This window comes from Lonchura striata, chromosome 6 (genome assembly GCF_050655825.1).
Source record: "Lonchura striata isolate lonStrDom1 chromosome 6, ASM5065582v1, whole genome shotgun sequence".
Lineage (NCBI taxonomy): Eukaryota > Metazoa > Chordata > Aves > Passeriformes > Estrildidae > Lonchura > Lonchura striata.
In genome coordinates this window covers 13,146,632-13,159,520 of record NC_140708.1, presented here as the reverse complement: position 1 = coordinate 13,159,520, position 12,889 = coordinate 13,146,632, and the positions used below count along the sequence as shown (strand labels likewise).

Sequence of the window (12,889 nt, the reverse complement as noted above, 5' to 3'; positions counted from 1 at the left end):
CTTGTGCTGTGGAGCAGCCAGGGCACTCAATGGCCACCCAAGAGGTTGGCATGAGCCAGGGCAAAGAGGGGAGGGCTGCCACTCACTGGCCTCAAACGAGCACCTGAAATCCTTCACTGCACGAGCAGAGAAGCAGGATTTTGTATAAAAGGTCCCAAAAGTAGGACCTGGAATTTCAACAGGGTTGATTCCATAGAGAATCATAGATTTTGTCAGGTTTTGTGTTTCTGACAGGGATAGCTGAATCATATGGATTAGAAAGCTTTAAATCTATGCTTGTTTTCTAGTAAATATCTGATTAAACTACTGAGAAAGCCAGGGGGAAAGGATTAATAAAGCTACTTAGTACTGTCAGCTTTCATAATAAGATAAAGGGAATTTCAAGGACCAATGGAATAAAATAAATGGAAGAAAGATAACATACAAATAGCAAAAGTAGCCGACTACATATTCACTCAAGTATTGAAGGTATTTTAGAGGTGAATTTTGCACTGTTGGTTGGAAATTTAAGTGTCTGATTGACTGACTGATATTTGTTTGAATCAGAAAAGTCTCAAGGCATTTGTTTGAGTTACTCAGAAAGTAAAACCTTTTCCAAGCTCATTAAACAGCACAGAGCAGATCATCATTTCCCCTTCTCTAATTCAGAGTTTCTGATCATTGGTCAGCTACAAAGACCTGGTCTCAGCAGGACACAAAATTTCTAAATAATCTTCTCATGTGTGACCCTAATGATGACAGTACTACCTTTCAAAACAGAATTTGCACGCTGTCTCTCCTTGTAATTAATTTGATCCTGCTGCCTGTGGCCTTGTTTTCAATGTTTTAAGTCTTTATCCAAAGGAGTGTTACACACACCACGTGAGTTTTACATAGCTGCAGCAACACTGTTCCTGTTCTGGAAAGTTTTTGCCTCCACACCCCCTGTATGAAAATCTGAATTAATTTACAGCTTCCAAATGAACCTGATGGACTTTGCACTGCATTTTAGATTGAATTTTGCCAGCACAAAGTTTGTCCTTCAGTGTTGAATTACTCCAATTTCAATCCAAATAGAAGTTCCAGTCTGTTGCTCTGAGAGTTTGCCTTTTTTTTTTTTTTTTTTTTTTTTTTTTTTTTTAGGATACTTCTTTCTATTATCTTTATGCGAGTCATTAGATCATCATGAGATTAGTGGTATTTTCTGGGGTTTATAAGAAAATCTCTAGAAAGTTTAACTGCTCTTATATCTTCTGAATGAGATAAAGAACAGCCTGCTTATTATCTTTGTATTGTCTATTCCCTGGCATGACCTTATCTCATGCTGCTACAAGAAAATATTTATTGATATTATTTCCAAGTCTACTCTTTTCTCAGGCCTAAACAGAAGTTCTATAGCTTTCAAGCACCCAGTAAAAGTGTGTAGGTAGTAAGAAATACTCAATATTGTGAGATACAATGCTTGATGAAACTTTCCAATAAACTAAGGTTTCACAGGCAGGTTTTTGATGTGACAGACAGAGAGGGTTTCTGAACTGATTGGAAGGCAAACCAAGGTTTGATTCCAGGGAACAGCCCTATTTTATGTACTAGCCAGCAGCCTTTGCAGTCTGATCAACAACTTTAGGCTGATGTAGACCTGCTGGTTCTCTAATGCAGTCTGCTTAACACTTCTGAATTTAATTTCAGAAAACAGAGTGCATTTGCATGGGTGGGGGGATGTGCTATTTAATTTCCCATGTGTAGGAAAAGGCAGATTTCCCTGTGGTGCCTCTCCTGTGCAGAGCAGTGCTGAGCACTGTCCCAGCACAGCACAGAAATTACAGGGCTCAGCAGGGCAAGGGAGGAGGGTCTGGCTCAGCCACACAGGACACCTTGTGACAAGGTGTCTAAATCACAGCAATTCCTGAGACCAGCAGAGCCCAGATGAATGTCAGGTGTGAGATTTATAGGAACTCCTCATAATCCTGCAGCAACAAACCTTTTGGAGAGCACAGCTGTGAAGGGGGAAGGTGATGGAGGGAAGAAAAGCTGAAGAACAGATATGTCCTTGTAGGAACAGTAGGGAAAGGGAGAAAAGAGAGCATTCTTTCTTTCATATGGATTTATTCTTCATTCTAAATATGTTATATTTCCCTCCAGAAGTCATTCTCCACAGTTTCTTTAAATTTCTAGCTAGGGAACTGCTCTTTCCACTGGTAGTTTTTCAGGCAAATGAAATCAAGTTGCAGCCTAGATCAGCCCTAGGCTGTGTCTTCACCACCAATATTCTACTGTCAAAGCAACCGAACTATTCTTCAGAGGAAAGTTCTTTTTGCAGCAAACTTCTCCTCTAAAGAATTCCCCAACAGAGCAGGAGAACATATTTTTCCTGCTTCACGTGATCCTCACACAAAGGAAAAAGAGGCACAGAACAGTGAATTTCATTTGTGCCTGTTATGTAGCCTCAATAAGATGGAAATCCCTAGTTATTTTCAGGTTGGAACAACCTACTTTTCTCAACTCCTTGTTATGAATTCTGTTTGGAAACCTTCCCAAAAGAATTTAGGCAGAAGAAGATTAAATGTGCCATCTTCATGACTTCCCTATTTCACCCATGGCAGTCTGACACATGAGAAAGGACCCAAATACCATTGCAGAGAGTCACTGAATAAAAAGGATGCTCACATGAACAGAAAGTTCACACACATTTCTGACTTCAGGGCTGGGGCCATATTTTGTAAAAAGTCTTTCCAAACATGCCACAACACAATTGGAATTGGCAGGTAAAGAAATAAGAAAATGAAAGAGAAATTACCTCCAGTGAAGAATACATACCTTTGTGTCTTGACACTCTTCCCATGGATCTGGTTATCTGATACTCAGAACTATTCTGTCTGTACCACTTCAAGAATATTCTTGGTAATGTCAGGGGCTCTAACACAGGCAGGGTAAAACACCTTACAGGAGTCCTAGGCTAGAAAAAAGGAAAAATATTACTTGGAGTTTATAGCTCAAATATAAAAGCAGTTAAAACTGAAACAACTCTTGAAAGGAAGAGAAGAAACTGCACAGGTTCTTGTGGCCACCAGCCAGAGCACCTTTTGCACCCACCCAGAATGGCCAGAGCAGTGAACTACACTTGACTCCAGCTGCAGATGATGCCCATTGCTTCTGAAGGAGAATTTTCTGCTGCCTCTCTGGTAAGGCAGGTTCAGCCATGCAAGTGATAACAGAACTGTCCTGGAGAGCAGAGACTGCTGGATCAGGCAGCTTTCCTTGCTAAAAAGACAGACAAGGAGTTCATTTGGATTGTAAACTTGCTTGTGTTCTTACTTTCCAAGACCTCTGTTTACAGAGGAAATGTGGACTCGCTTCTGTCTCTACAGAATCTAAAAAGTTCCCAACATTTTGATACCACAGTTCCTAGTTTGTCAGAAAAGGCAGATGGAGATGGAATAATGAAAAAAATCTTTCCACCAATTCCTTGTGAGGTTATTCAAATAAGATCACTGGAACAGCAAGAAACATCTTGAAAATAGGTATGCCATTAAAGAACCCCTAGGTTTCATTATGCAGCTTACATCTGAGTGAGCACCACTTCCTTTTATAACTTCCCTGATATTTAAAAAAAAAAAAAAAACAACTGCACTATCCTGCAAAAAATAATATGAAATACAGTACATTTTATCCAGTAAACATGCAGAACAAAAGCATCAATGCAACAGCATCACCATTTTCCAAGCTTGGAGCACAGCTGAAGGTTCTTTATCATTCTATCTGTAGTGCTTACACCTGTGAGAAGCACAACCTGATGAATAAGGATGTGATAATGTTACAGAAACCTGCAGATAGCAGAGCAGCTCCTCTGACATCTAATTTATTCTATGTGGCTCAATCATTATTCCTTATTTCTGTGCTGCAAGATTTCACAGAATATTCTGAGTTGGAAGGGAGCCACAAGGATCATCAAGTCCGACTGTAAAGTGAATGGCCTGTACAGGGATCAAACTTATGCCCTTGGTGTCATCAGCACCATGCCCTGACCTGCTGAGCTCTTCTCAGGGTTTTACTGAATATTGTACCACAGTTTGCAATTAAAATAAACCAATTACTACAAGCTGAACTTGGCACACCAGAAAACAAATTCCAGTCTGGGGAAAAGATTCTGGGATCCTCTTTATCTTAACACAGAGTTCACAGTTTCACTTTCCCCTTCTGAAATTCAGTTCTCATAAGCAGCATCTCTGTATTTCCTGCTTTATTATGTGCTGCTCTTTCCATGCACAGATGACCAACCACAACGGGTGTTTAGACAATCCCTGAGTGACATTTCTCTATAAGTGAATTCTCAGATTCTCTCAGTGCCTCTGAACAGCGAGAGGAAAGGTCCCGCCCTCCTTGGGTAGTAGGTTTTACACACAAAAAAGTTAAAGCTGGGTGGAAAATACAATTTTCTTCTTGTACAAAAGTTAAAGTTTTAGAAAGCTATCCAACTCTGAAACATGAGTATCACAAAAAATAGTTTGTACTCAATATACAAAGATAAGGAAATATGTTTCTGGGTCAATCAAATTATTTTGGATTTGTTATGTTTGTGTGTTACTTTCCCACATTTGACAAGCTTAGTGGGCAAGGTGACACTGATACCTGGCTGCTTCCCATGAGCAGGACAAAATCAAGCCTGGATCAATGAGGAGCAATTTATGTCTCTCTCTTTATGGACAGAAAGCTCTGAGAACATTTCTTTCTACTTCTTTTGAATTAATAAAATCCCTGATGAACTTCTTCTGGTGAGGGAGGTAAATAAAGGGGAATAAGAGATGTAAAGAATTATATTGGCCCTGCAATGTAATATATATATATAGGAATCAAGGGTGTTAGTTTGCCTTTATAATATCTATGTTTTATGATATTTTAGTGCTCAATTCTTTATCATTATGACAGCTCATGCCAGCTGGTGATTGATTTGGTGCTGGAAGCATACACACACAAGAAATACTCTTCATAGTGAAAGGGCCATTGGAACACATTTTCTGAATGATGCCTGGTAAGAGACTCCTCCCAGACAGTCAATGCCATTCCTGTGGGGTTGAAAATATTCAGTAAATTGCCATTTCTTTTTCTAGTACCTAGATGAAGGAAAAAAAAAATTAAATTATGCATTCTACCCAAAAAGTACCACTGTGCAGGTCCATCCATTGTCACTTCAGCAGCAATGAATGAAAATGAATGGTGTCCTTTCATGAGTAACATTATGGCTTCTTTGAGTACTTCTTGGAGGCATCTCAAGAACACAGAGAGTGAATTTTCAGTGAAAAGAACAGGATTAATGGAAGTGAAAGTGGGCATGGCTCCAAGGGAGACAGGAGAGATGAAGCATACCCAAGCTGCTGTATTCCTACCCAGAATCCCTGTGAAATGTGTGCACAAAATTCACTGCTCAAAGCAGAAATATGGCTGTGTACAGACATTCAGGTAAGTCACAGCAGTCCAGACTGCTGTCCTCAAGTCTTTCTTCCCTTCAAACCTAAACTGCTTTGTTGCTAAGAGATCTGGAAGTCACTGCTGGGCTTAGTTACACTTCAGAACACTCACAGGTCTGACAGGTTTGGAGATTGAGCACTGAACACATCAGACCATCCTCCACATATGTCAACCTTGTACTGCCAGACAGTTCAAGGTTGTGCCAAAGGCCCTCCCACCTTCTAAGGACATCTAAATTCATTTGCAGGGAGATTAATCTTGTTGACAGGTAAAGGCTGTGACTGGAAAACATCTGGAAGTTTAACTTCCTAAGCTGTGATCCTTCTAAGGACCACAAAGCCCAGGAGAGAAAATCATGATGAAAACTTTGGTCAACAGAGGCCTGAATCAGAAAAAGTTCTGTGAATCAAGGACTGATGGCCTGGAACCATGATGAAGTGTTGAAGGTGAGTTTGCCATGCTCACACTTGCTGACATTGGCACAACAGAAAATTATTCATGTAAACTGTGTGTATATTGTGTGGATATGTAGATATTTATGTGGGGGCCTCTGTGCATTGATGGAAATCCCAATGACAGCTGGAAAGTTCCAAGACCTATTTTCTGGGATTTTGCAGGCAGCAGGTGTTTTTTCTAAGCCCTGACACCATTTGCAGCAGACCTCATGACTCCCCTTCTGGAAAATTCCCCAAACTGCTGTCTCAATACTACATTTCATTCCATGTCAGTTCTAAGCAGGCTTCCCTTGGGCATCACAAGAAGCCACACAGGGCCACAGGATCTTGGAGAGGTCCTGCAAGAGGCATAAGAACATCTGCTCTGTCAGCCAGGGCCATAGTCAGCAGTAACTAAAGAGGTAAAACTAGGAAAAAAGAAAATAAGTACAAAGCTGGAGGGAAGCTACAAAAATCCAACCAAAGCTACAAAGACAAGTTGGTAAAAAAAAGGAACTAATTCATTCCGGAGTTCTATTCTGGTGCCACACTGCATGAAGAACTGCCATTTTCTTGTCTTGGTGTCCCACAACACCAGGACTTTGGGACTTTTAATTTTAACTTAGCAGTATTTGTAGGCCCTGTGAACATGTTTTTTCACTGATTGCTCTGGTGCAGTCCCAGGGGGAAAGACCCCCTCATTCCTTCATTGAAATTCACTACATGTATTTCTCTTCATGGTGTTCACTTTTGCAGGAGGGGAATTGAGCTACTCTGACTTGTCCCTAGGACACACAGTAGTGGATGGAAATAACATCAGGCATTGTAAGAGTTCTTAATACAATTACTTTTTGCTTGAGGCAAAGCAACAATCAATAAAGCGTGGGCAGCTGGTGTGAAAACCTCACATTTCTTAACCTGTATCAGTCCCTGGATTTTCAGTTCTCTGTGGAGGAGGAAAGAATTGGAGGAAGGCATGTGAAGCCCACACCAGGGAAAAAAAAAAAAATTGGCATAGAAGTACCAAGCCTGTGAGAGAGATAGAATTTGTAAACTAGGCTAGTGGGGAGCCACATATTCAAATAAACTATAATCAAATACAGGGGTCCCACATTCACAATTGACTTCTAGCAGTAACCAAATATTTTAAGTCTTGCTTCATACTTTCTCCAAGACTAAAATGCTTTCCAAGACTAAAATGTTTCTATGCGAAAGGAAAAACTCACTGGTTCTGCTATGAAAATAAGAGTTTCCTACTTTCCTTAAGATTAGATTAATAAAACAACAAACCAACCAAACAAACAAACAAAAAGCAGCCACATAGTTTCCCCATGCATCAACTTTGCAAAATTTTCAATTTTGCAGTTATAGAACTTTGAGCTTGGAAAGAGGAAATGGATCTGGTGCTCGACAGAGATTGATTGAGATTCTTGCTTTCAGGTTTTCTGCTTCTACAGGGAAAAACAAACTCCAACAAACCTGTGGCAGATGTAAAATTTAGATGGCCCTAAAATTTAAAATAGGAAGGGTTTTTAGCCAAAGTTCTTAAGCTGTTCCTTGCAAGAAAAGCAGACAAAATGGCAAAGCTCTCTTTTTGCAGCAGAACTGTGCAAGATGTCTGAGAGGGGGAAATATAAGTGAGACCAAGACCCTCCAAACTCCAAGACGCCTCTCATATCCCCAAAAAGTTCTATGGATGGTGTCACGAGATGAACACAAACATTCTGAGTGCTAAATCTATCAATCAAACTTATCCCACTGCTTACCAATGGCTTGGTGCTCCCTTCCCAGAATAGAGCATGCCATGTTTAACCTGGGAGCTGTTCAGAGCACAATATCAATTCCCTTCTCTTCACTGCAGAGAAAAGAAGTGAGCAGCAGTCTGAGGCTGCTGATGTTCTTGCCATCATCCTCTTGGTCAAAGCTCCAAGGAAAGAAAACCTTAAGTACCATTTTCTTCTTGGTGCTGCTGGATGTTTTCATTCTTGGCTCCTCCACAAGGGTGAGTAACAAAAGCTGTGAACTCACTGAACAATAAACTTTATTCAGTTTATTTATTCTTTTTTCCTTAATTAGGCAAACACATCTTTTCTATGCTTTGGTTAAGACCCAATGTACTCCCCACTCTGTTTTTAACCCAGCACCTCCTCTGGTTATTTTTGCTAGCATTATCAGTTAATGGGGAAAAAACCTTACCATTAAATATACTAAGGGGCTGCAATTTCCCCTGGACTTGGTGATTACAGGGCTTCAGCCTGAATATATGCACATTTCTGCTGCATCTTGCCTAACAAGATTTGATTGAATATTAATTGAGATTTCATACCAAACTGAACTGTACTAATTTGTTCATTATTTTTGTAAGACAGTTTTGGGCTGGGTCTTTGACACCTGACCAAAATGACTCTTTAAATTATGGTCTGATATTTGTAGTACTCTTGTAACAGATAATTTGTAAATGTAATGTACAAGCCCGAATGGCATGTCTACAGTTATTGTTGAAAACTTAGAATGAAAAATAAATTAGAATTCGAAGGTGCATCTCAGTAGCTCCATAATCACATTTGGGCATGATAATAAAGGTTGACACATTCTTTGACACTCGATGCTATTCCCCAGTGACAGAAAGCAGAAAATTCGTGACATTTTGCTTATTAACTTGAGCACTTCATTAAATAATATGAGTAAGTAAAACGTTAAGCATGGTACTAATATTCTCTGAGAATTCAATATATGAAAATGACTAAAAGTGTCCCCAAGCATATTTCAAAGGCAAAGGCTAGTTTGTTGTAGCCTAGACACTACGAGTGCATTATACAACTGTACTGATGCATTTTGCACCAATACCTTGGACCAGAAACATCCAGAGCAGGCAGGAGCTGTGACTTCCAGCACCACTGTCACCCCCCTTCAAGAAATAACTCTGTACTCAGGCAAATGATGAGGGGTTCTATGACTGAGAAAGCAGATTTTTTAGTAATACAAACGGTTTCATGTGAACTTTCATTTGCCTGCTCTCAATTAGCTTGTTTATTTTACCATGCATGCTAATTTGAAATTGTGGTTTAGACATATTTAAATAGCATTTGCTAATTAGTAAATTAGAACCTGGCAAATCAGATGCAAGTCACTGATTTATATACACAATGTGAACACTCTTGGCTCCATTTTTCCAGCAGTTATTTAACTCTGGAAAACTGAAAGAGCACAGAGTGTAAAACCTCCCTTCACAGCATAGCTGGGGCAGGGAGTTGCTTCGTTAGTCAGTTGTTTCAACAATTAAATGAGCCACTCTCTTTACATAAACAAATCAAACTTGTTATGAGTTATATCTGTATTAAAGACTGAGAGAAGGAGTATTTCAAATTTCAGTATTACTTCTTTATATTTCCAATTAATTCTGCCACAGCCATCCTGTGTATTTTTTGCAAGGATAGAGAAATATTTGTGAGAGCTGTGTGACAATTTAAGACATCATATTTCTTGCTAAAGTTACTCCTTTTTTAGTCTCAGGCCAAAGTTAGCCAATCATATCATTTTTTAATTGCTCACGTGTTGCTCATACATGGATAAATTCCCTGGAGAGTATTCACGGAGCTTTTAGTTCTAAAATGCACACTATACAGATCTCAGATTTAGCCTCGAGCCTTTTCCCTCAATGGTTGTCAAAATAAAGTATAAAGGAACTTCAGCTGAAATTGACTGTGTTGCAGTGAAAGTCAAGACATTTCACACTACAGAGGAGATAACCTTGGAAAATCCCCTTTTTTCAGGATGAGAGAGGCCAGTTTCCCTTCTGTTTAGGAACTGTGACTGCATTTTTTAGGCAAGATTCATGTCAATTGTGTATATTATTTTAACAAATGGTCTTCACAGCTGGAGGGAGCTTCTTGTTTTTAAGAGAAATTCTTAACAGCTCCAATTGTGGCCACCTACAGACCAGATTTCATGCAAAACCCAGAGTCCCTGTTTGAAAGGTGAAACAAGGGAGCTATTAAGACAAATAACTTAAGATGTGGGGATGAAAACGTGCCACACTTTACAAGGCAAACAAAACAAACCAAAAGAGCTGATAAAAGGGAAGTGAATTACTGGCATGCTCCTTTCAAACTATCAGAAAATACATTTACTAAAAGGCCTGCCTGTTGCTGGGACTCCCTGCAGCACTGGGAGCCTTCTTAAAGGCTGCAAAAGGACTGGGGATGCTCCCCCATAAGAGGAGGCTGTGCAGAACTTCCTTTCCTCTTACCAAAGCAGAAGGAAGCACTGGGGTTTTCTTTTTGAAAATTTGTGTAATATGAGGCAGCTGAGCTAAACACTCTGACAAACCCTGACTGAAATTTTAGGTGCTGATTCTACACACTCTGCCTGAATTTTGGGAGTCTTGCCAGAGGCAGGGGTGGTTGAGCACACACCTCAGCTTTTCTAGGGCTGGGACCTCACTGAAACACAGGCCAGCCCCTGCTGCTCACATCAGCCTTTCAGGCCAGTCCTTGAAAGGGAACATCCAAATCAACATGAAAATTTAGGTCAGCTAATGTAATCTAAAACCTGGATTAAACTGCTAAACTTCAAAGAAACAGATTATCTTTCAACCAGATGTGGGGGCAGGCACTCTGACAGCTGGGAGAATTTGAAATGTGGGCTAAAAGCCAACAGGAAAAGGTGAGACTTCTTCTCCCTTGGTAGCTGGGTGGATTTAGTTTGTGCCAAAACACCCCCAGTCCTACACGTATCCTGCCCACTGCTGCCTTCCAGCTTCCAGGAATGCACACAGCACAAGCTCTGGAAGTTTAGACACAAATGTGGTGCAGGAGACAGCCCAAAACTCTTTTTCACCTTAAATTAGGTGAGCCTCAAAGCAAACACATGGGGACACGACAAGGATCCTGTGCACAGAAGCTGTCAGTGCCATCCAGTTTGAATGTGGTGATCAAGGGCCTTCAAACAAGTGAAATGTCTTTCAGTGAAAGGAATAAAAAGATGAAAGATATTTTTGTAAACAGCAAAAACCAAAGCTGTCACATACAAAATTACTTCAGAGTGGAAGATGAGTTTGGAGATGTTTCCTAGTTTGATCTAGTATTCCTCTAAACAAACTAATGGCACTACTTATATTCTATATTGTTAGGAAAAAAATGCTTTTTAAGTTCTTCTATGGCATGTGGATTTAAGACCTGCATATTTACATGCAAGGAACTTTGCATTTTAGGTGGCCAGTTGAATCCTCACTCTTTGAATCTGTAAGCAGGAAAAAGCTAGCACTGACTTTGCTGTCTTGTTTATTTAATAAACAGGAGTTGAAAGGCTCAGAGAAATAGCCCACATGAAACACATGAATAGTTTAATGACAAACAAACAAACATATGAGGCAGCAGAGTGCTGCACAGCAGTATAAAAACCAGAAGACCCTCTGTAACACTTTTAACCAAAGGGAGAAAACAGTGTGATTAAGGAAAGAAGCAGAAAAACAGGAAAAATAGTCATAAAATAGAAATAATTTGCAACTCTACAGTTTCCAGGTGAAGAGCAGAAGAAAGGAAAATAGTTACATTCATCATCAAGAACAGGTTCCTGAGGAGCTGATTCATGTTAAATCATGCATGCAATTTTTTTCTGAATTATGGCCTAGAAATCAAAGGCCCAGGCTTGTAAACACCTTTGGGTGTCACAGTATTGAGCACAACCTTTGGCCAAGCGAGCAGTGCAGGGAGCCCCGGGAGCTGCCCAGGGTGTATGTGCTCCCTGCCAGGAGAACTGAAGGTGCAGAGGCCAGGAACAGCCTAAGGAGCCAGGGGAAATCATCTTTATCTGGGTCCCCTTGAAGGGGGAATCTGCTCTGACCTGGGCAGTGTCATCCCAGGTGTGAGCGGAGGCTCTGTCCTGTCAGGAGAGGTGCTCAGTGTAATTGTCCCCAAAGAGGTGCCCCCAGGCTCTTCCCCTGGCTGCCATAATCTCAGCATTGAACCTCAGGAGCCAGGAAACCAGCTGGGAGCCAGCAGAGCAGCCAAGCACTGAGACATCTCCCAGAGCCAGCAGGGATTCCCTGGGGACAGACCTAAAATCTCACCTTTCCCAGAAATAAAAGCTAGAGGAGTATACCTGCTTTGAGCAGCCTTTCCCCTCCACAAAACCACTTCCCTTAACCACCTTCTTCAAAGCCAAGTAAAATCTTCTCCTCCTTCCTTTCAAAAACCACCACTATCCTCCCTTTTATTATCTGAGGGCTTAAAATACAAAAAATATAGCTTTTACTGTCATCAGCTCACCCAACATCTGTAGGTTTTTTTTTAATGGAGAGGGAGAGAAACAGTAATGTCTTTTGAAAACATGCAAGGATCTGCTTCACCAGATTTTAAAATTGCAGTCTGAGAATGAACTCTATGCTCTACTTGGAGACTTTTCCAGAGGAAAAAAAAAAAAATTTCAACATGTTTTAAGATACTGCTTTGTAAACCTAGCATAGAACCAGCTTCAGACTAGCATATCAAGTTTTCTTCTGGATTGATTCTCCCAGAAAGGTTTCATCAGCTTACAAGCAGCAGGGTTGTTGTTTCATTTCCCCTTAGGATTCTGCTGTGTGTCAAAGTAAGAAATTGAGACTAAACAAGAAAACGTGGGGTAAAGTTTAAGTGCCTCTGCTGTGAAAGCTGTTAAATGAGAAACAGGCATTGCAGACTACAAGTGCCAATTAGGAACTGGTTCCACTGGGAAATGACATTTTCACATTGTTTCTGCCTTCTGGTTTGCTGTTGACAAATCTGAGTTTAGGAAAGTTATCCTCTAGTTACACATAATCCTGACATCTTTCCTTTGCAGGCCTGTCAGAACAGACATTTCACATGAAACTTATTTGCTACTATCATTTTCAATTAATAAAACATTTCAAATGTTACCATAAAAATATTGGATTGCCTCCTCACACAATGCAAATCTGGGGTACTCAGTTGTCAGAATGAAGGAATGATTACTGAAATCTCCGGCTTTTGGCTCCAAAATTTAAGTATTTC

General features: G+C 40.3%; 1 long non-coding RNA gene across 1 annotated transcript in view; it reads right to left on the bottom strand.

Moving 5' to 3' along the window:
- LOC146767033 (uncharacterized) overlaps nt 1-12,889 on the bottom strand; it is a 144,172-nt gene that overhangs the window by 42,362 nt on the left and 88,921 nt on the right. Inside the window, exon 7 of the long non-coding RNA XR_014956111.1 lies at nt 2,797-2,935. This is a non-coding gene — a long non-coding RNA (uncharacterized LOC146767033). The remainder of the gene's footprint in view (nt 1-2,796; nt 2,936-12,889) is intronic.